Here is a 25,424-nt window from a genome sequence, read left to right as displayed (position 1 = left end):
ATATTTACAATTGTTATATCTTCTTTTTGGATCAATCCCTTGATCATTATTTAGTGTCCTTCTTTTTCTCTTGTAATAGTCTTTATTTTAAAGTCTATTTTGTCTGATATGAGAATTGCTACTCCAGTTTTCTTTTGGTTTCCATTTGCATGGAATATCTTTTCCCATCCCCTTCCTTTCAGTCTGTATGTGTCTCTAGGTCTGAAGTGCATCTCTTTTAGACAGCATATATATGGGTCTTGTTTTTGTGTCCATTCAGCCAATCTGTGTCTTTTGGTGGGAGCATTTAGTCCATTTACATTTAAGCTAATTATCGATATGTATGTTCCTATTCCCATTTTCTTAATTGCTTTGGGTTCGTTATTGTAGGTCTTTTCCTTCTGTTGTGTTTCTTGCCTAGAGGAGTTCCTTTAGCATTTGTTGTAAAGCTGGTTTGGTGGGGCTGAACTCTCAGCTTTTGTTTGTCTGTACAGGTCTTAATTTTTCCATCACATCTGAATGTCATCCTTTCTGTATAGAGTAATCTTCGTTGCAGGTTTTTCTCCTTCACCACTTTAAATATATCCTGCCAGTCCCTTCTGTCTTGCAGAGTTTCTGCTTAAAGATCAGCTGTTAACCTGATGGGGATTCCCTTGAGTGTTATTTGTTGTTTTTCCCTTGTTGCTTTTAATATGTGTTCTTTGTGTTTAGTTGTTGACAGTTTGATTAATCTGTGTCTTGGCATATTTCTCCTTGGATTTATCTGATATGGGACTCTCTGTGATTCCTGGACTTGATTAACTATTTGCTTCCCTATATTAGGGAAGTTTTCAACTATAATCTCTTCAAATATTTTCTCAGTCCCTTTCTTTTTCTCTTCTTTTGGAACCCCTATAATTCGAATGTTGCTACATTTAGTGTTTCCCAGAAGTCCCTGAGGCTGTCCTCAGTTCTTTTCATTCTTTTTTCTTTATTCTTGTCTGCAGTAGTTATTTCCACTATTTTATCTTCCACATCACTTATGCGTTCTTCTGCCTCAGTTATTCTGCTATTGATCCCATCTAGAGTATTTTTAATTTCATTTATTGTGTTGTTCATTGTTGCTTGTTTCATCTTTAGTTCTTCTAGTTCCTTGTTAAATGTTTCTTGCATTTTGTCCATTCTATTTCCAAGATTTTGGATCATCTTTACTATCATTATTCTGAATTCTTTTTCAGGTGGACTGCTTATTTCCTCTTCATTTTTTAGGTCTGGTGGGTTTTTATCTTACTCCTTCATCTGCTGTGTGTTTTTCTGTCTTCTCATTTTGCTTATCTTACTGTGTTTGGGGTCTCTTTTTTGCAGGCTGCAGGTTCGTAATTCCTGTTGTTTTTCATATCTGTCCCCAGTGGCTAAAGTTGGTTCAGTGGGTTGTGTAGGCTTCCTGGTGGAGGGGACTAGTGCCTGTGTTCTGGTGGATGAGGCTGGATCTTGTCTTTCTGGTGGGCAGGTCCTTGTCTGGTGGTGTGTTTTGGGGTGTCTGTGGACTTATGATTTTTAGTAGCCTCTCTCTTAATGGGTTGGGTTGTGTTCCTGTCTTGCTAGTTGTTTGGCATAGGATGTCCAGCACTGTAGCTTGCTGGTCTTTGAGAGAAGCTGTGTGCTGGTGTTGAGATGGAGATCTCTGGGAGGTGTTTGCCTTTTGATATTATGTGGAGCTGGGAGGTCTGTTGTGGACCAGTGTGCTGAAGTTGGCTCTCCCACCTCAGAGGCACAGCACTGACTCCTGGCTGCATCACCAAGAGCCTTTCATCCACACGGCTCAGAATAAAATAGAGAAAAGATAGAAATAAAGAATTAGTAGAAGTAGAAAGAAAGAAAGAATGAATGAAAGGTGGGAGCAGGGAGGGAGAGACTGATGGAGGGAGGAAGGAAGGAAGGAGGGAAGGATGGAAAAAAGAAACAAAGAAAGAAGATAAAGTAAAATAAAATAAAGTAAGATAAAATAAAATAATGTTATTAAAATAAAAATAATTATTAAGAAAAAAATAAAAAAATAATAATAAAGGACAGATAGTACCCCAGGAAAAATGGTGTAAGCAAAGATATGCAGACAAAATCTCACACAGAAGCATACACATACACACTCAAAAAAAGAGGAAAAGGGGAAAAATTCATAAATCTTGCTCTCAAAGTCTACTTCCTCAATTTGGATGGTTTGTTGCCTAAAGGAGGGAAGGAATAGAAGAAAGAAAGGAGGAAAGAAAGAAGATAAAGGAAAATAAAATAAAGTAAGATAAAATAAAATAAAGTTAATAAAATAAAAGTTAATTATTAAGAAAAAAAATAAAGGATGCAGAGAACCCTAGGACAAATGGTGGAAGCAAAGCTATACAGACAAAATCTCATACAGAAGCATACACATACACACTCACAAAAAGAGTGAAAGGGGAAAAAATCATAAATCTTGCTCTCAAAATCACCTCCTTAATGTGGGATGATTTCTTGTCTATTCATGTATTCCACAGATGCAGGGTACATCAAGTTGATTGTGGAGCTTTAATACACTGCTTCTGAGGCTGCTGGGAGAGATTTCCCTTTCTCTTCTTTGTTCTCACAGCTCCCGGGACTCAGCTTTGGATTTGGCCCTGCCTCTGTGTTTAGGCCACCGGAGGGTGTCTGTTCTTCGCTCAGACAGGACGGGGTTAAAGGAGCAGCTGCTTTGGGGACTCTGGCTCACTCAGTCCGGGGGTGAGGGAGAGGTACGGTGTGCAGGGTGATCCTGCTGCGGCAGAGGCCGGCGTGACATTGCATAGGCATGTGGAGCGCCATGCGTTCTCCCAGGAAATTTGTCCCTGGTTCCCGGGACCCTGGCAGTGGTGGGCTGCACAGTCTCCCCAGAAGGGGGGTGTAGATAGTGACCTGTGCTCGCACACAGGCTTCTTGGTGGCAGCAGTAGAAATCTTAGCATCTCATGACCATCTCCGGGGTCTATGTTTTTAGCTGTGTCTCGCGTACGTCTCTGGGGCTCCTTTAACCAGCACTCTGAAACCCCTCTCGTCACGTACCAGGAAGCAAAGAGGGAAGAAAAAGTCTCTTGCCTCTTCGGCTGGTCCAGACTTTTCCTCGGACTCCCTCCCGGCCAGCTGTGGTGCACTAGCCCCTTCAGGCTGTGTTCACACCGCCAACCCCAGTCCTCTCCCTGAAGTGTGACCGAAGCCGGAGTCTCAGCCCCCAGCCCTGCCCACCCCAGCGGGTGAGCAACAAGCCTCTCGGGCTGAGTGCTGGTCGGCACTGATCCTCTGTGTGGGAATCTCTCCACTTTGCCCTCTGCACGCCTATTGCTGTGCTCTCCTCTGCAGCTCTGAAGCTTCCCCCTCCACCACCCACAGTCTCCGCCCACTATGGCACTTCCTAGTGTGTGGAAACCTTTCCTCCTTCACAGCTCCCTCCCACTGGTGCAGGTCCCGTCCCTATGTTTTTGTCTCTGTTTATTCTTTTATATTTTTCCCTACCCAGGTACATGGGGACTTTCTTGCATTTTGGGAGGTCTGAGGTCTTCTGCCAGAGTTAAGTAGGTGTTCTGTACGAGTTGTTCCACGTGTAGATGTATTTCTGGTGTATCTGTGGGGAGGAAGTTGAACTCCATGTCTTACTCTTCTGCCATCTTCCCCGGAAGTCCTGTTGGAAAATTTTTAATCACAGTTTCAATTTCAGTGCTTTTGATTGGTCTGTTCATATTTTCTATTTCTTCCTGATTCAGTCTTGGCAGGTTGTGCATTTCTAAGAATTTGTCCATTTCTTCCAGGTTGTCCATTTTATTGGCATAGAGTTTCTTGTAGTAATATCTCATGATCTTTTGCATTTCTGCAGTGTCAGTTGCTACTTCTCCTTTCTCATTTCTAATTGTATTGATTTGAGTCTCCTCCCTTTTTTTCTTGATGAGTCTGGCTAGTGGTTTATCAATTTTGTTTATCTTCTCAAAGAACCAGCTTTTAGTTTTATTGATCTTTGCTATTGTTTCCTTCATTTGTTTTTCACTTATTTCTGATCTGATTTTTATGATTTCCTTCCTTCTGCTAACTTTGGGTTTTTTTGTTCTTCTTTCTCTAATTGCATTAGGTGCAATGTCAGTTTTTTTATTCGAGATGTTTCCTGTTTCTTAAGGTGGGATGGTATTGCTATAAACTTCCCTCTTAGAACTGCTTTTGCTGCATCCCATAGGATTTGGATCGTCGTGTTTCCACTGTCATTTGTTTCTAGGTATTTTTTTTACTTCTTCTTTGATTTCTTCAGTGATCACTTCGTATTAAGTAGTTTATTGTTTAGCCTTCATGTGTTTGTATTTTTTACAGATCTTTTCCTGTAATTGATATCTAGTCGCATAGCATTGTGGTCGGAAAAGATACTTAATACAATTTCAATTTTCTTAAATTTACCAAGATTTGATTTGTGACCCAAGATATGATCTATCTTGGAGAATGTTCCAAAAGCACTTGAGAAAAATGTGTATTCTGTTGTTTTTGGATGAAGTGTCCTATAAATATCAATTAAGTCCATCTTGTTTAATGTATCATTTAAAGCTTGTGTTTCCTTATTTATTTTCATTTTGGATGATCTGTCTATTGGTGAAAGTGGGGTTGTCTAAAGGAGGAAAGGAAGGAAAGAAAGAAAGAAAGAAAGAGAAAGAAAGAAAGAAAGAATGATGATAAAGTAAAATAAAATGAAGTAAGATAAAACAAAGCTATTAAAATAAAAAATAACTGTTAAGAAATAAAATAAAATTTTAAAAAAGGAAGCGGATGGATAGAACCCTAGGACAAATGTTGGAAGCAAATCTGTACAGACAAAATCTCCCACGGAAGCATACACATACACTCTCACAAAAAGAGGAAAAAGGAGAATAAATCATAAATCTTGCTCTCAAAGTCCACCTGCTCAATTTGGGATCATTCATTTTCTATTCATGTATTCTACAGATGCAGGGTACATCCAGTTGATTGTGGAGCTTTAATCTGCTGCTTCTGAGGCTGCTGGGAGATATTTCCCTTTCTCTTTGTTCTCACAGCCCCTGGGACTCAGCTTTGGATTTGGCCCCACCTCTGTATGTAGGTCACTGGAGGTCATCTGTTCTTCACTCAGACAGGACGGGTTTAAAGGAGCAGCCACTGCAGGGACTCTGGCTCACTCAGGCTGGCCGGAGGGAGGAGTATGGAGTGCTGGGTGAGCCTGTGGTGGCAGAGGCTGGTGTGATGTTGCACCAGCCTGAGGCGTGCCATGCATTCTCCTGGGGAAGCCGTCCCTGGATCCCGGGACCCTGGCAGTGGTAGGCTGCACAGGCTCCCCGGAACGGGGGTGTGGACAGTGACCTGCACTCACACACAGGCCTCTTGTTGGCGGCAGCAGCAGCCCCAGCATCCCACGCCCGTCTCTGGGGTCCGCGCTTTTAGCCGTGGCTCCCTCCCAGCTCTGGAGCTCCTTTAAGTAGTGCTCTTAATCCCCTCTCCTTGCGCACCAGGAAACAAAGAGGGAAGAAAAAGTCTCTTGCCTCTTCGGCAGGTCCAGACTTTTCCCGGACTCCCCCCCCCCCCAGCCATGGCACACTCACCCCCTGCAGGGTGTGTTCACACCACCAACCCCAGTCCTCTCCCTGCACTCAGACCGAAGCCCAAAACTTGAGCCTCAGCTCCCAGTCCCGCCCACCCCAGCGGGAAGCAGACAAGCCTCTCGGGCTGGTGAGTGCTGGTCGGCACTGACCTTCTGTGTGGGAATCTCTCCACTTTGCCCTCCGCTCCCCTGTTACTTTGCTCTCCTCTGCTACTCCAAAGCTTTCCCCTTCTGCCACCCACAGTCTCCAACTGCAAAGGGGCTCCTAGTGTGTGGAAACCTTTCCTCCTTCACAGCTCCCTCCCACTGGTGCAGGTCCTGTCCCTATGCTTTTGTCTCTGTTTACTCTTTTTTTCCTTTTACACTACCCAGGTACGTGGGGAGTTTCCTGCCTTTTGGGAAGTCTGATGTCTTCTGCCAGTATTCAGTAGGTGTTCTGTAGGAGTTGTTCCACATGTAAATGTATTGCTGGTGTATCTATGGGGAGGAAGGTGATCTCTGCATCTCACTCTTCCACCATCTTCCCCGGAAGTCCTATGATCATTTTCTTAATTGTTTTGTATTTGTTTTTGTAGGTCCTTTTCTTCTCTTGTGTTTCCCACTTAATGAAGTTCCTATAGCATTTGCTGTAGAGCTGGTTTGGTTGTGCTGAATTCTCTTAGCTTTTTCTTGTCTGTAAAGCTTTTGATTTCTCCATTGAATCTGAATGAGCCTAACACAACTTTTGCTTTGCTACCAAATTCCCCAATTCCTCAGTAACGTGTGGATCCACATGCGTAGAAAGGAGAGGTTTTAAAATAAGGAGTACTGCTTGAAAAGTTCTTTATGAAGCTGCTAGATCCATTCCTTCTCCATAACCCCAGTTCAACTTTAAATAGTCCATCAACTATCTCTCATCAGCTAACTGCCCATTCTCCAGAAAAGATCAGAACATATTCTCTCAAAAAAAAAAAAAAAAACACTAAATAGAAGTTTCTGGACTACATATGTCAGGTAGAATTAAGAAGGAAGAAAAGATACACTTAATGAATGAGGAAACCACCATCCTGTTTCCCACAACTACCTCATCTTTTACAACACTGGGGTAAACATATCATACTTTTACTTCTTGTAGAAAAGATACAATGGCATCAAATCACCCTCAGGGAAGCCCTCAAGTAGCAACTCCCAGCCACAAGCTGAAGAATCCCTTCATGAAAGTCAGAAACCAAAATAAATAACAACAGAGACAATGAAAGGAAAGAGACATATTCATGGTAAAGAAAACTGTATCTCAGAGAGAGATAATAGCAGGTATACCATCTTCAAAGAAGAATGAAATACTTTTTTAAAAAGGAGAACAGAAATAGATCTGTTGAAAATTAAAAACATAATAGCTGAAATGAAAATTCAATAAAAAGTTTGGAAAATAGTGTTGAAGAAAACTTCCAGAAAACTGATAGAGAATGAGAGAGTGAAAGGGAAAGAAAGAGAGAAAGGAAGAAAGGAAGGAAGCAAGCAAACAAGGAAGGAAGGAAGGGAGGGAGGAAGGGAAGAGCAAAGGAAGAAAAAAATTAGATTAGTATCCAGTAAAGAGTTCCAGGAAGAGAGATAACTGAGTAAAAGGAAAGAAAGGATTTAATTAAAACAAGAACATTTTCCTGAGCTTATTCATGTGTGTTTACAAAGAGCACATATTACTCCACACACTAGAGAAAAATATACCACCACCAAGGCACATTATTTTGAAATTTCAGAAAACTGAGGATGCACAAAAATTAAACATGCTTCCAGAGGTAAAAATAGGTTACATACAAATGTACCTGTATACACTTGTAAGTCCTTAATCATGAAATTACTAATATGCTATACATATATTAGGAGGGTGAGTCAGCTACCATGGATGCATGTGTGTGGTAGAAACGAAGGGAGAAATACAAGCTAAATCGTCATCCTCCAGAGTGCAAAATCACTTGTTAATGCCTCAAACTGAAAATTTAAGAAGTAGAAAAACAATGATATTATGCTGAGCTGTGGTGGTTAAACAACAACAGCAAGGACTTAGCTAAAAGAGTTTATAGTGTTAGTCTTAAGAAAGAAAGAAGAGAAAAAGAAGACTACAATTTCTAAAACTATGTGCATCTCTGTAAGAATGTACAATTTTGATATTAAGAAAAGAATAAACAAAATGTGTTCAGATTACTGATCCCAAATTAAAGGCACAATTATCTCTAAATATGTAATTATTTTTATCATATTAGTGTTTATAATACCACAACTAGTAAATAACCAAAATTTACAAAAACAAGAGAAAATTTTAATGAAATATACTGCATCTATATAGTGGGACATTATGTACTCATTTGATATTTGAAGAGTTTTGAGTGTTATGAAAATTCTTATAAATTAAGTTGAAAAAGAATAGAATATTTTATTTTCCTTCTAAATTTTCTGCATTTTCAAACTATTTTTTAATGGCCATGTTTATTTTATTTATAAAGTTTTAAAAAGTTAAAACTCTATGAAACTGTAACTACAGATTTTCCTGTTGAGGTTGTAGGTTCACTAACTTTTCAAATTCAGTCAAAACCAGCAAAGGAAATTTGAATTTATAAACCTAACATAAATGGTAATAGGTTTATTATTTCTCCCATTTAGCTTAAGTAAAAAAGGTTTTCAAGTTAATAGCTTATAGCTTTCCTCAGGAATAGAATTTGGGATGAGAAATTGTACTGTGCCAATAGGAACCTCTATTACAGACAGAAATATTGTTATTGTCACAGATTGCTATATAGTCAGAAGGAGTTATCTTTTATTATTTTTTACTACTTCAAATGGCAATTTATAGTTCTTTCTTTCACATTTTTTCAGAGCCAAAGAGGTGAAGGTATAATTTTCTGAAAATATATTTCCTGGTTATAAATCTGATTTGAACACAAGAATGCATATATTCATGTACTTGCTAAGCCAAAGGTATAATAGAAATGCACAAAACACAAATAATTTATGTCTACATGGTGCCACGGTTTCAAGAAGAAAATTGAAAAGCAACCAATCAGCAGAATCTGGTGTGCTTGAGTTCTGTCCCTGAGTTACTTACCTGATATTTTAACTGAATTGACTAAATGAGGTCATAGAGATATTGCTTTGACATTGGAAGCTTGAATTGGCTATGACATTATTTAGTAAAGATATGTTTCCAGTCACTAAAAATTTTGAAGCTTTTGTAGTTTTCTACATAAGAAGAATAAATATATTGTCAGTAAGTCCTTCCCAAGGACAGACAAGATGCCCAGCTCTGTGTTAAGCACAGCAGAGACTCAGCAAAAGGACTTTGTAGTCTTTCAGGTGCAAACTTAACATTTGTGAATACGTAACACAAGGAAATCTATAATATGTAAGTGTAGAGATTTGTGGGAGAGGCCACATAAACTGAGGGAGGGAGGGAGTAAGCAGTCAAGGGAGGGCGTGTATATTCCAGAATTTAGAATTTCAACACAGATAAGTTCCTTCTGAATTTCCATCAACATTCTAAAGGGGTAATTATGTTTCTACTGCATAATGTGCTCTTTCATAGCTATGTATATATGAGAATAATGCAGATTTTATGCATAGATTTGCCATTTTTAAAATGAGCAAAGATGAAATATGGAGCTTAAACACATAAACCTACACTGTAAAATTGCTGACTAAAATAAAATCATAAAATACTAAAATATGCAAGTGACACAAATCTTCCACTTATTCAATTTCTCACAAGAAACTCACAATAAAAAGTCTGTTTTCTTATGGTATAGCACAGTGTATACTCAGTGTATGCTCAAGTGTATACTTCTATTTGCCAGGTAACCTTACTGCTAATTTATTTCAGAGGAGTTTAGCCGTTGTGTCTATTCTCAAGTGAGTAATTGAAAGCAAAGTTATTAAAAACGATAATTAATTATCTTATTTGTTTCACTTAACTGAATCTGTCACTGGTCATACTGAGTATTTTTGGTAGAGCATTTGATTATAATTTCTCTGCCTTTCTGTTTCTCCCATCCAGCATGATTCAGCAAATGTAGTAAAAAGACCTAAGCTTTCTTCATGAGAGTGCCAACAAAACTGGCACTGAATCGAAAGGGAAAAGATTATTTTGATCTTGTGATTGACTTATTCAATGGAAATAAATGACTTTCTTTGTCATCCAAGAATCCTCTTAATATACACTGTAATTTTTTTTTTCTGCAGTATTGCCACTACTTAGGGATAAAAAGGACAGTTCAGAAACATAGAGAAAATATTCTGCTCTTTTGCCTTTCCTCAAAGGTCACTGATGGGAACATTAGAGTTGGTGAACAGGTCATTTTGCGTCTCTTAATATGCCTTTATGGTCATAATCAGTTTTTCTGATGCTGTAATTCTCTCTCACACTATAAATTTTGTCCAAAATGGAATACCTCAACTACAAAATTTATTTCTACGACTAGCAAACACTAGAAGAGATATTTTATTTCCAAAGCTACGTGTGGAAATCAGAGCCATAAGTAGAATTTATGAAAGTGGGTATTATTTTCCCTTTTAAATAATTTAAAATATTTAATGTTTAGTCACAGTATCAGAAATTCTTCCACTGGAGTTTTTCCTTGACTATGTCAAAGATTCTTTCAATAAATATTTATTGAGAATCTATTGTATGTGAGGCTGTGAAATAGTTTTGAGGGATAGTTATTTTTAGGCAGTTATGTAAAATATTTTTTAAGCAGTTATGCAAATTTCCTGTTGTGGGGTTAATAACTTATGTCTTTAGGGTGTGGCACCTTAGAGAATATTAGCAGGTCATTGGCTGAGCACAAGGACTATAAATATGATTCAATTCTCAGGTACCAGTTAGGGGAGTGGGTTAGAAATGGACAATAAAAGGGTGATGAGTACATACTTGTTACAAAGTTTAATCCCCTTTAACACTTTGCAAAAACAGTACATGAATGCTATTTGAATGAGCAAATTGTCATGACACATAGACTTAGAAAGGGAGAAAGGGTGATCTGAGATTTAAATTTTAGAGTTTAAGACTTAAAAATGTGGCACAGTTCAGCTGTCAATAACATCCATGAAGATATCTCTAAATTGGATTAATAGATGAAAAGAATTCATAGAACTGAGAAAGCAGTCTCAGAGTGGACCATCGGCATGAACACTTCATTTTTCCAAAGATGAGGATAGCAATAAAGAAGAACTAAATATTGTGAACTCAATGGCAATGTTCTGTAGTTCTAAATTACAATTTGAAGATAATCAGATAATGACTAACACAATAGGAAAAGAGAAGAAGGAAGTTTCAGGAAGTGCCTACGTCAGTAGCAGCCCTGAAATTCATAAAGAATGTTGTATCTGAAGTTAAGGTAAAAACACCAGTTCACATACAGTACATAATTTTTCTTTATCATATATATTTTTAACAGGCACTGTATTATTTCATCATCAGAACAAACGAAGGAAACAGGAGAAATATGGAGTATTTTGAGTGGACAGTGTCTTTGGGGATGTAGCAGTCAGTCACATCAACACCACATAAGTAACCACACTAAAACCCAGTGGTTTGCAACAAAAAGTATTTATTCTCCTGTGCATGGTCTACAGGTTGTGATTCGTCTGACCTAGGCTGGACTCAGTTTTGTTGCTACGTCTTCAGCTGTGGTTTGGCTGGGCTTTAGCTCCAGGCTGCAGTTGAATTCAAGATTTCTCTACATGTGTTTTGTTGGGGGTCTAGCTGAAAAGGAAGGACTCCCTCTAACATGCTCTCATGACAGCTGTGGTAAACTGAACAAACACACGCAAGACCTCTTCATGTGCCACATTCTCATTCCTTTGGCCAAAGTAAGTCACATGAACAAGACCAGCATTAAGGATTGAAGATATATATATATTCCACACACAGTAGGAGTTGGACATAAAGGATATTTGCAAGAAAGTAATCCAAACTATCACAGGGGGAATACAGGTCCTAGTTAAGAGGATGAGTTGAGAGACATTTTTCAGAAAAGATGGCAAAGAGTTAAAAAAAATAAAATACAGCCTTCTGTCACAGATGTAGAAAACAAACTTTCTACAAGGGGGAAAGGGTTGGAAGGGATAAATTGGGAAATTGGGATTGACATATACACAATACTATATATAAAATAGATAACTAATAAGAACCTGTAGCACAGCAAACTCTAATCAATACTCTCTAATGACCTATAAAATCTAAAAAAGAGTGGATATATGTATATGTATAACTGATTCACTTTGCTGTGCAGCAGAAACAAACACAACTTTGCAAATCAACTACACTCGAATAAAAATTAATTTAAAACATAACCTTCCTCTCACCTTTCCCAGCCAATTATATAATTTTTAAAATGTAAGTCTGCCCTCTTACTCTTTGCTTCTCCCCTTCTGATGCTTCATTTCTGCACACCTTCTATCTCAATGCAAAATTTACCAGCCTTTGCAGTTTTTGTTCATGTTCTTCTGAATTTCTTTCCTAAATTCATATAGATGCATATGAGAATATGTGTATAGAGAGATTACTCCTTCTGAGCGGATGAGAAAAATGAATATGTAATATTTCATTTTTTGGATATATCACTATTTGATTATCCATTCTCCTGATGATGGCCATATGGATGGTTTTAAGTTTGGGCCATTATGAATAAGACAGTTTTTAAACACAATTTTACAAGTCTTTTTGTGGACATAAATTTTCATTTCTCATGTAATGAAGTAGGTGGGTAATGGGATTGATGTATATTTAAATTCATGAGAAGCTGCCAAATAATTCTCAAGGTGGTTTAACCATTTCACTGTACCAACAGAAATGTATGCAACCTTCACGTCTTGCCCTCATGTGTGTGTATGTGTGTGTGTGTGTTTAATAGATCTTTATTGGAGTATAATTGTTCACAATACTGTGTTAGTTTCTGTTGCACAACAAAGTGAATCAGCCACATGCATACATATGTCCCCATATCCCCTCCCTCTTGACCCTCCCTCCCACCCTCCCTATCCCACCCCTCTAGGTGGTCACAAAGCACCGAGGTGATCTCCCTGTGCTATGCAGCAGCTTCCTCTAGCCATCCATTTTACATTTGGTAGTGTATATACTTCAATGCTACTCTTTCACTTCATCCCACCTCCCCCCCGCCCCATGCCCTCAAGTCCGTTCTCTACATCTGTGTCTTTATAGTCCTGTCCTGACACTAGGTTCATCAGTACTGCTTTTTTAAAATTACATATATATGTGTTAGCATAAGGTATTTGTTTTTCTCTTTCTGACTTACTTCACTTTGTATGACAGATTCTAGGTCCATCCACCTAACTACAAATAACTTAATTTCGTTCATTTTTATGGCTGAGTAATATTCCATTATATATATGTGCCACATCTTCTTTATCCATTCATCTGTCAATCAACATTTAGGTTGGTTCCATGTCCTGGATACTGTAAATAGTGCTGCAATGAACATTGTGGTACATGTCTCCTTTTTTTCTTTAAACATCTTTATTGGAGTGTAATTGCTTTACAATGGTGTGTTAGTTTCTGCTTTATAACAAAGTGAATCAGCTATACATATACATATATCCCCATATCTCTTCCCTCTTGGGTCTCCCTCCCTCCCATCCTCCCTATCCCACCCCTCTAGGTGGTCACAAAGCACCGAGCTGATTTCCCTGTGCTATGTGGCTGCTTCCCACTAGCTATCTATTTTACATTTTGTATTATATATAAATTCTCAGGGTATATGTCCAGTAGTGGGATTGCTGGGTCATATGGTAGTTCTATGAGGTATCACCTCATGCCAGTCAGAATGGTCATTATCAAAAAACCTCATGTGGTTTTATTAGTCTTTTTTATTGTAGCCATGTTATCCTGTGTGTGGTGCCTAGTGTTTTTAATTTGCATGTCCCAGACGACTAATGTTGACAAAGTTTTCTGAATGCTTACTGGTGATTTGATGTCTATGCAAATGTTTTGACAATTTTTATTAAATTTCTCGTCTTGTTGGGGTTTTTGGTTTGTTTGTTTGCTTGGTTTTAGTTCTAGAAACAAGACTGCTGACAGATATATTTACTGCAAATAATTTTCCCACGTGGCTTTCATTTTGCTAATAGTATCCTTTAATGAAAGGGAAATATTAATTTTTTTGGAGCTTCCTTCACCAATTATTTTTTCTTCTTGGTTACTGATTTTTCTGCCCAATTAAGTATGTCATTTTCCTACCCCCCAAACACAAGGCTATTGTATTCTGTTTTCTTCTAAGAGTTTTATGGCTCTGAGTTTTACATGTAGGTCTATGATCAAGATTTTTTGTGTACAGAGTGAAATAGGTATTGAGGGATTTTTGTTGTTGTTGCTGTTTGGCTAATGGAGTTATCCAGTTGTTAAAACATCTGTTAAAAACATCCAATTCTCATTGAATTAACCTAATGTCTTTATCAAAAATCAAACTGATGATATGTGGGTAAGTCTAACAGGAACAGCACTGTTCAAAAAAACTTTATGTGACAATGAAATGTATTATATCTATACTGCCCAATAGGGTAGTCAGTAGCCACATGTGGCTATTGAGTACTTGAAATGCCACTGAGACAACCAATATTTCACTTTATTTAATTTTTATTAAATATGGACAGAAAAGATCTGGAAACTGTATTCTGTTCCATATTTCTTTTCTATTCTAGGTCAATCATATTCTCTGAATAACGTAGATTTTTTAAAAAATCTTAATTGCAGGCAGTACAATTACTGCAAATTTGTCTTTTTTTTTTTTTAAGACTGTTTAGGCTGTTCTATATTCTTGATGTTTCCATATAAATTTTAAGATCATTTGTTTCTTCTAAAGAGCCTGCTGGAATTTTTATGGGATTGTATGGTACTTATTTATCAGTTAAGGGAAATATTGACATCTTACAACACTGAGTCTTCCAATCTCTGAGAATGACCTATCTTTCTATTTCTTTGGGTTCTATTTAATTTTCTTAGCAATGTTTTCTAGTTATCATTATAGAAATCTTGTACAGTTTACTTTTCATTTATTCTTAAATCATTTTTGTATCTTTTCCTGCTAGTGTAAATGGTACTTTTAAAATTAATTATCCAGTTGTTTTATTGGTACTTTGGAGACATAATTGATCTTTGCACATTGATCTTAATTCTATGATTATGCTAAATTTACTTCTTGGTTCTACTAATTTCCTGTAAAATCCTTAGTATTTTCTATGTCTATGATGAGACTGTTTTCAAATAAAGGGAGTTCTATTACTTTCTTTCCAATATTTATACTCCTTGGATTTTTAATGTGCACAATCACGCTTTCCAGTCTTGAAGACTTTTATTTCTTCTTTTCTGAACTTTATTTCTTGTCTTAGGGAGAAGGCATTCATTCATTTGCTTTTGGATATTCTGTTAGCCAGAGGTATTTTAAATATTGAGGATCGTCCATTCTATTCCTACTTTGAAAAAAGTGCTTAGTTTTTCCAAGTGCTTTTTTCTGCATCTGCTAATATGGCAGATGATATGGATTGATTTTAAAATGTTGAAGCAATCTTGGATTCCTGGAATAAACCCCACTTGATCATGCTGGCTCACAGTAAACGTAAATAAACCTCTTCATTCTTAAAAGGACATTATTGTCTTAAGTCCTATTTTATCTAGTATTAATATTGCTGAACCAGATTCCTCATAGCTAATATCAAATATTTCTTTTTTCTAAACTTTTATTTTCTTTCTTTTTAGATTGTCTCATTATATTTTAAATTTATTTTTATAATAGTTCTGTAACTCTGCTTTTTAAATGGTGAGTTTAGTTATTTTAAATTTATTTTAGAGATAACATACGTATATACATATATATGTAAAACTGTTTTTAACATAGAAGTTTATTTCAGTTTGTCCCACTTTTCCTTCATATAGAAAATTTATTTCTATTCTTCTTCTATAATGATACTCATACCTCCCTCAAACCATGATACTATTAAGAACTTTAGCATACTCTCCACTCTGTTGATGTTTTCTCTTCCATAATACCAGCCCATCTTGTCAGTATTATGTAGATTTTCATTTGAAGTTTCTCATAAATATACTTATGTTTTCTCTTTTTATTTTTTTTTATTTTTTTGTATCTAGGTACACATATGCATACATATATTTGATGACAAAATATAAATATATTATAGTACTATGTACTTATTTATTTAAAGATTATAATAACTATAGTTGATTATCTTTTTCCAAAGTAAATCTGGCAGCTTCTCTTGAGTGTGTGTCTGTCTATTTTTAAGTACTTTGTCCAAACGTTTTTATTGAAGGCATTTGTGTGATAACCCTTCTGAGGCATTATATGTTTGCAAATATTTCCTGAGGATATTTTTTATCATCCCTTAATATATTTAAATAAGAGTTCATCTAGGTTTTGAATCTATGTTCTAAGCTTTTTTTTTTTTTCAACGCTTTGAAAATGTTGCCTCAAGGCTTTCTTGAATCCAGTACGGACATTGAAAAATCTGATGTAAATCTCATTTTTGTTCTTTTGTATGATCTACTCTTTCTCCCCATAGCTGATAGAGACCTTCCCTTTTTCTCTACTAATATATAATATAATTAATGTAGGTTTTTCCTAAGCTCTCTTATTTGACCATTTTTTTAGCTCTCTTTAATCTGAAATCTTCCTGGGTTTTTCAAAATATTTAATGGTGTCTGTTGAATATCTTAGCTCAGATCCTTGTCTCAAATGGTCTACCATCCAATTAAACTTCTGAAATGAACTCTAACTTATAGACAGAGAGCGATAAGACCTTTGTACCAAAATTCTGTGTGTTATTAATGTAAAGCTCGGTTTTTTGTATTAAATACCAACTTCTAAAATATGATTTATAATGAAATTTTCTGATAATTATCCAGAGGACACACTTAATGGAATCTGCAGTAGCAATGTTAGAATAATTATCAAAGGATAGTCTCCACATGAATTTTTCAGATGTTCCACTGAAAAGACCAAAGATAACAAAGTTGTGCTCACACAGAATGTGAGTTATTAATACACATTGTCTTCAAAGGATTTACAAAGCCAGTAGTAAATGTACATACATGTGTATTGATACTAGTTTTTATATGTGCACTTTTAGATTTTAATTATTCTTACCTCACCTCATCATAAAACTTTAGAATCAATAGGGTGCTCATATTTAGAACAACATTTTGTGAACATAAATCATTTCTTTAATATCCAGAAAATTAAGGAATAAACACAGGAACTGTTACAAGAGGAGGCTGATGATGACTAAATGTGATGTGACGTGGTATTCTGGATGGGATCCAGGACTAAAAATCAACATTCGATAAACACTAAAGAAATATAAATAAGGTATAGACTTTAGTGAATAATAGCATATCAATATTTGTTTATTGATTGTGACAAATGCACCATACTAATGTAAGATGTTAAGAATAGGGGAAAATGGGTACCAGCTGTATGGGAACTCTGTATACTATCTTTGTAATTTTTCTGTAAATCTAAAATTAGTATAAAATATATTTTTATTTTAAAAAAGTAAATTCAGGAAGCCTCATATTTTACTTACTAACATTTTATTTTCCTTAGCTGTATATGAGATGATTAAAACTTTCCAGGTTAATAATTTCTCATCAGTATGGTATAAATATTAATATTTTTTGGCACATAAATTTGTATAGGACTCTAGCTCTTGGAACTTAGAGTAATTATTTGTTACTCTTCATAGCATTGGTAAGTAAGTAAATATAATATATATATTTTTTAATGTGGGAAAAGTAAGAAATGTAATTTTTTTCTTTACATTAGACTATTTAAGTCCACTCTAAAATCACTTAGCATGCTATAAGATGTAATTTACTAAGTGGAAATTGGCTACCCAGAGAAATTCCTTTATTTATTTATTATGATTATTTTAATGATATACAATTCTAAAAGTGAGCAATTTACACTAATTATCAAGGGCATTAATACCATTAACTGTATCAATTATAAAATGGATTTAATCAAAGAAAAGGTGCAATAAAAATGCAAACAATTCCATAGCACATTTCCCAATGCCTTGTTTACTAAAGCCTTCACTGCTTATGGCAAACTGCAAAGCAATTAAGGACCATAGTTCATTTGTACCATGGTTGTGAATACCAATGGAGCCACACTTCCACAAAGCTACATGCACATTGACAAAATGCATATGAAAACCCACATTTCTGATGTAAAAGTATCTTTCCAATTTTTTTCCTTGATTTTTTGAAGTATAATTAACAAACAGAATTGTATGTATTTAAAGTGTACCTTGTGATGATTTTATATATATATATATATAGTAAAATGATTACCACAATCAAATTAATTAACCCATCTATTATCTTATATGGTTATCTTTTTTGGTTTTTTATTTTGGTGAGAACTCCTAAGGTCTATTCTTTAAGCAAACTTCAGGTACATAATACAATATTATTAACTATAGTTACTATGATATATATTACATCCTCAGAGCATATGCATCTCATAACGAAAACACTGTACTCTCTGAACAAAGTCTCCCCATTTCCCCCACCCCCAACCCCTGGCCAAGTCTCTGTTCAATTTACTTCCTTGATTTCTGAATTTCCATTGGTCCATTCTAGTCCATGGTAACTGATTCCTTAGGTTCTGTAGTGTAACACTGATCTTTACTCCCAAATGTGTCCACATGTGTTTTCTGAAATATATTGTACAGATACAATTGAAAATTTAGCTGTTATTTAAACTGATTCAATGAAAGAGTGGAAACCTCCAATGTTGATTCAAGTCACTTTGTGACTGAGGTATTAAGGTCATCTGTTTGATTATGACTGTGAACCAGAGTAGACCTGAGAAGTCTATGGGGGTCATACACATACACAAACAATAAAGAAGAGTATATGAATATGTATATAAGTAGACACATTGTGAATTTATAAATAAATTATAGGAACTTAGACCAATGTCTTTAAAGTGACCTTGCTGACACTTCTAGCCTAAAATAGTTTTAGAAACTTTCCTCATCTGACTTGCAGAAAATGTCCAAAAGCAGCCTCAAGCTGGAATCAGTTTCAAGGGTTATGATTTTCTTTAGACATATTGGTGTGTACACCAGCTCTAAACATGAATCATTTAGTTTACATTTGAGAAGAGTTTTACTGGGTGGCTGCTGGAAGTTCTATGCATATGTATTCGTATACTTTTCAAGCCACAGAATCCCTAATCCCAAAGAATTTACATTCTCTCGTAAAACTTTTATTCGTATTAAAATATTTAAGGGTGGCAGTGTGTTATCTTTTTCCTATTTTTCCATCATTCCATGCACTAACATTCACTTGAACTTTATTTCTCTTCTTAACGACAGTCTCAGTGGTGATGTCAGCATGTACACAGAGAGCTGCTATCATTTTTTATAATTATATTACCATTCTTAGCGTAAGATCTGCCTAACTCTCCAGATTTTCCATCTTAGTGATAACTGCCATTATATGTCATGTTATCTCTTTTAAGTTATCCCTCAATAATGACTTAACTAGCATATTTCTCTGATAATTCTCATTGTCTTCTAAGACTAATCTATCAGCTTGTTATTTTAGCTCCCTCGTCTCAGTAAAATCTGCCAGCGTTGGCAATATAGCCTCATGTATGTATACGATGAACTCGTGTTTATCAAAACCATGAATCAAAAATGCAGCTTAAATATCTAAGTTAGCCTCTATGTATTGGTCAATCTCAACTCCTGATTTGCTCAATTTATTTTCGTTAAAAAAATTCATGGGGCTGAGTAATCTATATTAGTAATTTATTGAATCAAAATGTTAGACACAATCATTTTTGGAAAAGAAAGGTATAAGGCTAATTCAAATTGGCAGATAATCAAAATATAATTTATATTTGCTTATATATATATATATGTACATGTATATGTTTGTGTGTTAAAAAAGATATACGTATACATCTTTCTTAATATTCCATAGAATCATAAAATATCAGGTTTAGAGAACACCTCACATGTAATTTGATACAACAACATATTGAATGTTCACATTTCTACAACCTCTTGGAAAATAATATATAAAGCTTTAATAAATTTGTGTCTTAGGAATTCTCACTCAAAATGACTGAGCATTTTGTAGGGTTTCCTATGATACAACCTTAACAAACTACATAGGGCATTTACTTATAGGTCTACAATCCTTGAAGCCAACTGTGTCTTGTAGTTCTGAATTGTTAGGATTTTAGGAAGATAATATACAACATATTCAGTGGGATCTGAGGCAGAACCTCATAGCCAAATATTTCCATAGCACACATATATAGTCATACTAAATGTCATAAAGAACAAAAACATCCACATGTCATTTCAAATCAGTTTTGCTCTCAAACAAGTTTAGGTCAAATAAGATTTTATGATCAAAATACATTATAAAATATGTTTCAGTTTTCCATGCTTTTGAGATTTCAAAATTCCTAACCATTATTTTGCTTTCTTTCCCTTGGATTACATGATATAATTATGCAAGAAAATACTTGAACATAATACTAAATTTTGTGGCCATATGGAAATGTCTTATTACTACTAGTACTAGAGATTATAGATTTTTTTTCCAAAGAACAATAAACAGATGACTATTAACATTCATCCAGATTCTCCTCCTTCAAGCAAAAGCTATGAAGGTAGGGTGGAGGGACAAAAAGGACAGGGTAAGTTTCTAGGCACTAAGTAAAAGACTTTAAACTTCTTGTGTTTTTACTCCATCAGTAAAATAGTTTTTATTCTCAGTAGTGTATATTTATAAATTAAATGTAACCTTACTTATATATTATATACACTGTATGTAACACACAAAATAGACATTAAAACAATGAAAAAAACATATTAATGCTTTAATATTTTTCAACATTAAAAGTGATTTTAAGTATCTTCTGTTATTCACATCCTTTTGGAATCTGCTGCGAAAATGGATGCATACTCCATATCCTCTTTCCTGTGGCCCAAACTTATACCCTTAGGGTGGGAGACAGCATAGCTGAGTTGTATTTCTCAAATTTTGGTATATGTGACATTGATGATACACGAGGTGATTTCAGGTGATACACGGAGGCACATACTTTAGTAAATAATTATTTAGTAATTTAAATGTATTTAATAAATATTAATCATTTTTAAAACTCCATCATTTTAACATTTTTTTAAACATCTTTATTGGAGTATAATTGCTTTACAATGGTGTGTTAGTTTCTGCTTTATAACAAAGTGAATCAGCTATGTATATACATATATCCCCATATATCTTCCCTCTTGTGTCTCCCTCCCTCCCACCCTCCCTATCCCACCCCTCTAGGTGGTCACACAGCACCAAGCTGATCTCCCTGTGCTATGCGGCTGCTTCCCACTAGCTATCTATTTTACATTTGGTAGTATATATAAGTCCATTAACATTTATTTTTATAAATCACAATTAACACATTAAACCCTTGATTTTATTGACATCCTTGCTTATGTGAAAGGTACAATTTAAAGAACTTAACCAGTATAAAGAAAAATGTCAATTTTATAAATAAAATCAGATGTTTTGTGGCTATGGCAGGGCTTCAAATGATAGTATGTGAGTGAATGGAATTGTGAGTGAATGGAATTGATAGTATGTGAGTGAATGGAATAGGAAACAAAACCTAGCAACCAAGAAGGAAGACTCTAGTCAATCCGTTTTAGTTTGATGATTGCCTCAGGTAATGCATGGAAAGTAGTTAGTACAGTGCCTGACTCAAAGTAAAAGCCCAATGAATGCTGGTGTTAAATGAAAATACCGTAATCACTTATTCAGCTCATCTCTTTCCTCACCCACTAGCCTTAAGGCCAGAGACAAAGACGGATAGCATGTAAAGAATCTTAACACAAATCGTTGATAAACTCCTGTCTAGATTTGTCTTCATCCATTCAGTAGACAGCAGAACAGTGTTCTGACCACATTTTTAAAATCCAGAAGATAGTTTCTCATTCAGCAGGTTGCAATGATTATGCCACTCAAAGACAACTAAAATACATGAATATATATATATATATATATATATATATATATATATAAAATATGTATATATATATATTATATATATATATAATCAACAACTTATTTTTAAATAAGAATTAACCTTTTCTAAAGAATTATTTTTGTTTTATTTTATTATATCTAATTGAAGCTGCTTATTTGAGTTCTGGCTTTATATTCTCCTCATCAACTTTGAACAGCTCACAAAAATATAGATGTAATTTAAACAAAATCAAAAACAAAAAAGTATTAATTCCTAAGATAACCTCCACACATTATGGAATGAGTACTCCCATTCTTTTAAAAACCAAAGAAAGTAAATGAACATCTTTGAGCTTTATAGCATGAGGATTGTCTGGAATAGAAAATAAATAACTTGAGAACTCTGAGCTTTAAAGTTAGATGTCTAAAGCCTAACTCATACTGGATAATGTTCAATTCCAAAAAACCCCAAAAACAAACAGGCAAAAAAACTCTGAGATTTGCTTGAGGAATGAAAACCAACTTTATTCCAAAAATTAATTTTCAATCTGTCTTACAATAAAATATCTTTCTATAGGTACTTAAAACACATTTCTCAGTGATTACTCATAATGTTAAAAGATGATGGAAATCCCCTTACAGCTCATTATAAATACTTAACTGAGATTGACTTAGGTTCCCAATAGAAATTACCTTTACAAGTCATGAAACAACCCTCTCTCTTTGCAAGCTCAGTCCTCTTTCGAGAACCTAAACAGAGCTTAGTTGGCTTATACTAAATTTCTTCTGATTATGAACTCCCTACTCTAGTAAAATTTTGTTAGTTCTGGCTCCCAGGAAACACAACAGTAATGGTCATACCATTTATTTAAATCTAGGCCACATTTGATTTGGTGCCTATTGTGTACTTTCTTTTTTTTTTTTTTTAAATTCCTTTCTGAACAGTATGAACTCCATGCTGTTGTAGGAGTGCTGAAGATGTTGACAAAGAAGCAAGGGGTAGTCTTGCTTTTCTCCACCCTTCATCAACTATCACAGACTCTCCATTAGCATCTGAAAGTGACAGTGAAAGGTAAGCTCATCCCAGCCCAGGCCCCTGTTAAGGAAGATCACCATTATCTTGGACTTCTGGATCATTCCCCATCCTCCAGATTCCAATCTTCATAGGACTCAACAGTGCTTATTCTGTCCCTTATCTTCCCCACACCTCATTTACTAAACCCACTTCCCTGTGTCCTCTGAAACTCAAAGTCAAGTATCAGCAGAATCAACTTTATCCTCAATTGTATGAAAATTCCCTCCTCTTTTTTGCCATAGCTGAAACCCAGCTATCTCTTAATAACACTATTTTTCTGAAGTCCCTGCTTCCTGTCTTACATGCCTCATAGCCTAGGATCTGGAAGTTAGTCTTTTTGCCACTTTTTCAGAGCCACTTGACATGTTCTTTCTCTGGTCATTTCCACTGCTGTTCCTTCTGCCTGGAATGCTCTCCTGCACTTCACCCTCCACATCCACAGGGCTACATACTTCACTTCCTTCTAATGACACTTTCCCAAAGTTTTCTCTAGGTCCTATGTAAAATATCAACCTCCTCCCTACATCTCATATCCTCCTCCCTGATTTATTTTATCATCTTACACCAAAGTGAATCAGATCAAGAACAAATGTAAGCCTGATACTTGCTGGATACTGTGCTGCAGATATTGTATGTATTATTTAATAACCATTTTGTCAGTGATTGCTGTGGGTCAGGTTCTGTGCTATGTACCAAACACAAAATTATATGATAGAGGCCATAGAGTCCTTAGCTTTCAAGGGTTTGGACACTAATGGTTTATCAAATCCCTACTATGTTTCAGCTATTTTACATGTAGTCACTGTAATTTGGAAAACAGCCCTTACCTGATCTCCTTTCTTCCTTCTCTTTTCTCCGTATTACCATAGCAATTGATCTAAAGCACAAATCTGAATTCTCCCCTCTACTTAAAAACGTACAGTTTCCTCTTCTTGGAATGTCTTGGAATGTTCTTTCTCCATATCTTTATGTGGTCAATTTCAACTCACTCAATATTCAATATTTAGTGTGATTTACCATATTTGAATGCTCCCCAACCCCCTTCTCTTTATATAAATCTAGACTTCATTAGATTTCCTTCCATCTGTGTTCTCATAGCTTTTATTACAGTATCTGTCACTCCATCACAAAATAATTCATTGAAATTCTATTGATCTATGACCTTATCTGTCTTTGATTCCCCCCATCAAATAACACAAACATACAATAAATTCTTGATAAACAAATCAGTACATTGTAGCTTTCTATGAGTGTACTTCCATGTGGAAGAAAGGGGAAAGCTCACTAGACTCAGGAACACAGGTGAAGGAACTCAGGAAATAAAAGCAACTACTTCTCCCCTGTGCTTAGCACGCCTCTTGCCACCATAACTACAAGCCTCTCAGGAAAAGATAACTCAGAAGGTGAGGATGGTGGATATGTCCTTTTAAAAAAAAATTGTCAATGGGGGGAGAAAAATTTTGGAACCACAAAAATTTAGAATGAGGAGAGCACGTGAAATAATATAATTTCACAGATATAATGAATTCCATATTACAGTGGAGGAAATAAGACTCAAAGAGATTAAGTGCCTGCATCAATGTCACACAGCTGGCGCATTTTAGTATCCTCATTTAAATTCATATAATTAGGAGTGTTTACACTGTATGAACCTCCATTCAATTTCTGAGAAGTGAAAATGGTGTGGAAATCCATATGGGTGTCATGAAACATGATACAATTTGCAACACTTTATTCCTTTATCTCCCCCCCATGCCACCTCTATGAGTCAGCCTAGCACTACAAAAATTTCCATATGCCTGGGAGAAATAGGTTTATTAACACAAGTATTCACGTGTCCTGCTTTATGTGTTTCATTCTCCCTATCTTTTATTTGACCACTTACCCATAATCAAATATATGATTTTCCTGCTGCCATCATGTTCTTTCTTAGAGATTTCCTGTTAGACTAATCTTTAATTCTTCCTCTTTTCACTTTTATGTGTTAACTTTATTTCCTTACAATTTTCTTCTTAAGTTGTATTCTTCTTAAAAGACAGATGTTACTTGGCAACAGAGACCTATGGAGTCTTCCTGGCATGATACTATGGGTGTATGGGCTCCTTGTTCCAGGGATGCCTGAGCAGAGGTAACTGCACTTGGTTGCCCATACTTCTTGCAGGTATTTGTCATCAACAGGCCCTTGCCTGCCGGTAGATTTACTTACAACAGGATTTCTTGGCTCTCTTGAGTCCCTAACACTCACTTCTCATGGTAAAAGAACCCCAGAAGAGAAAAACACAAATCTAAGAAAAATCCCTTATAAATTCCTAATATTGTAGTTGTATTGGGATCTTGTGACTATAGTTTATCTCAAGGGAGAACAAAGTCTGTACGAGAAGCAAGTGAATTCACATCAGGAAACTATCCAAAGATCCACTTTCCGGATGGTCTGTGCCTTTCCCCCTCCTGTGACACACCATCCTTAGAATCTGTTCATGCCAACGGAGCATATGCTTCATTTCCTTGAAGCTTCTATCAGAACTTCCCATTCCCATTTGTTAACATTCACCAATAAGGACGCCAACATTTAATGTAGTCTTAGACTTTGCTCAGTGTCTACGGGTTTTCTTTTCCCTTAAAGTCTTTTCCTTCCTATTTGTGTAACTATGAAGGGAATTCAACTATGTGAAACCAATGAAAAGAGGCTATTTTTGAGCCTGTGTTTTATTAAATGGGAACAATATTATTAGT

This window comes from Hyperoodon ampullatus (assembly GCF_949752795.1).
Source record: "Hyperoodon ampullatus genome assembly, chromosome: 16".
Lineage (NCBI taxonomy): Eukaryota > Metazoa > Chordata > Mammalia > Artiodactyla > Ziphiidae > Hyperoodon > Hyperoodon ampullatus.
This window is presented reverse-complemented; position numbering follows the sequence as displayed.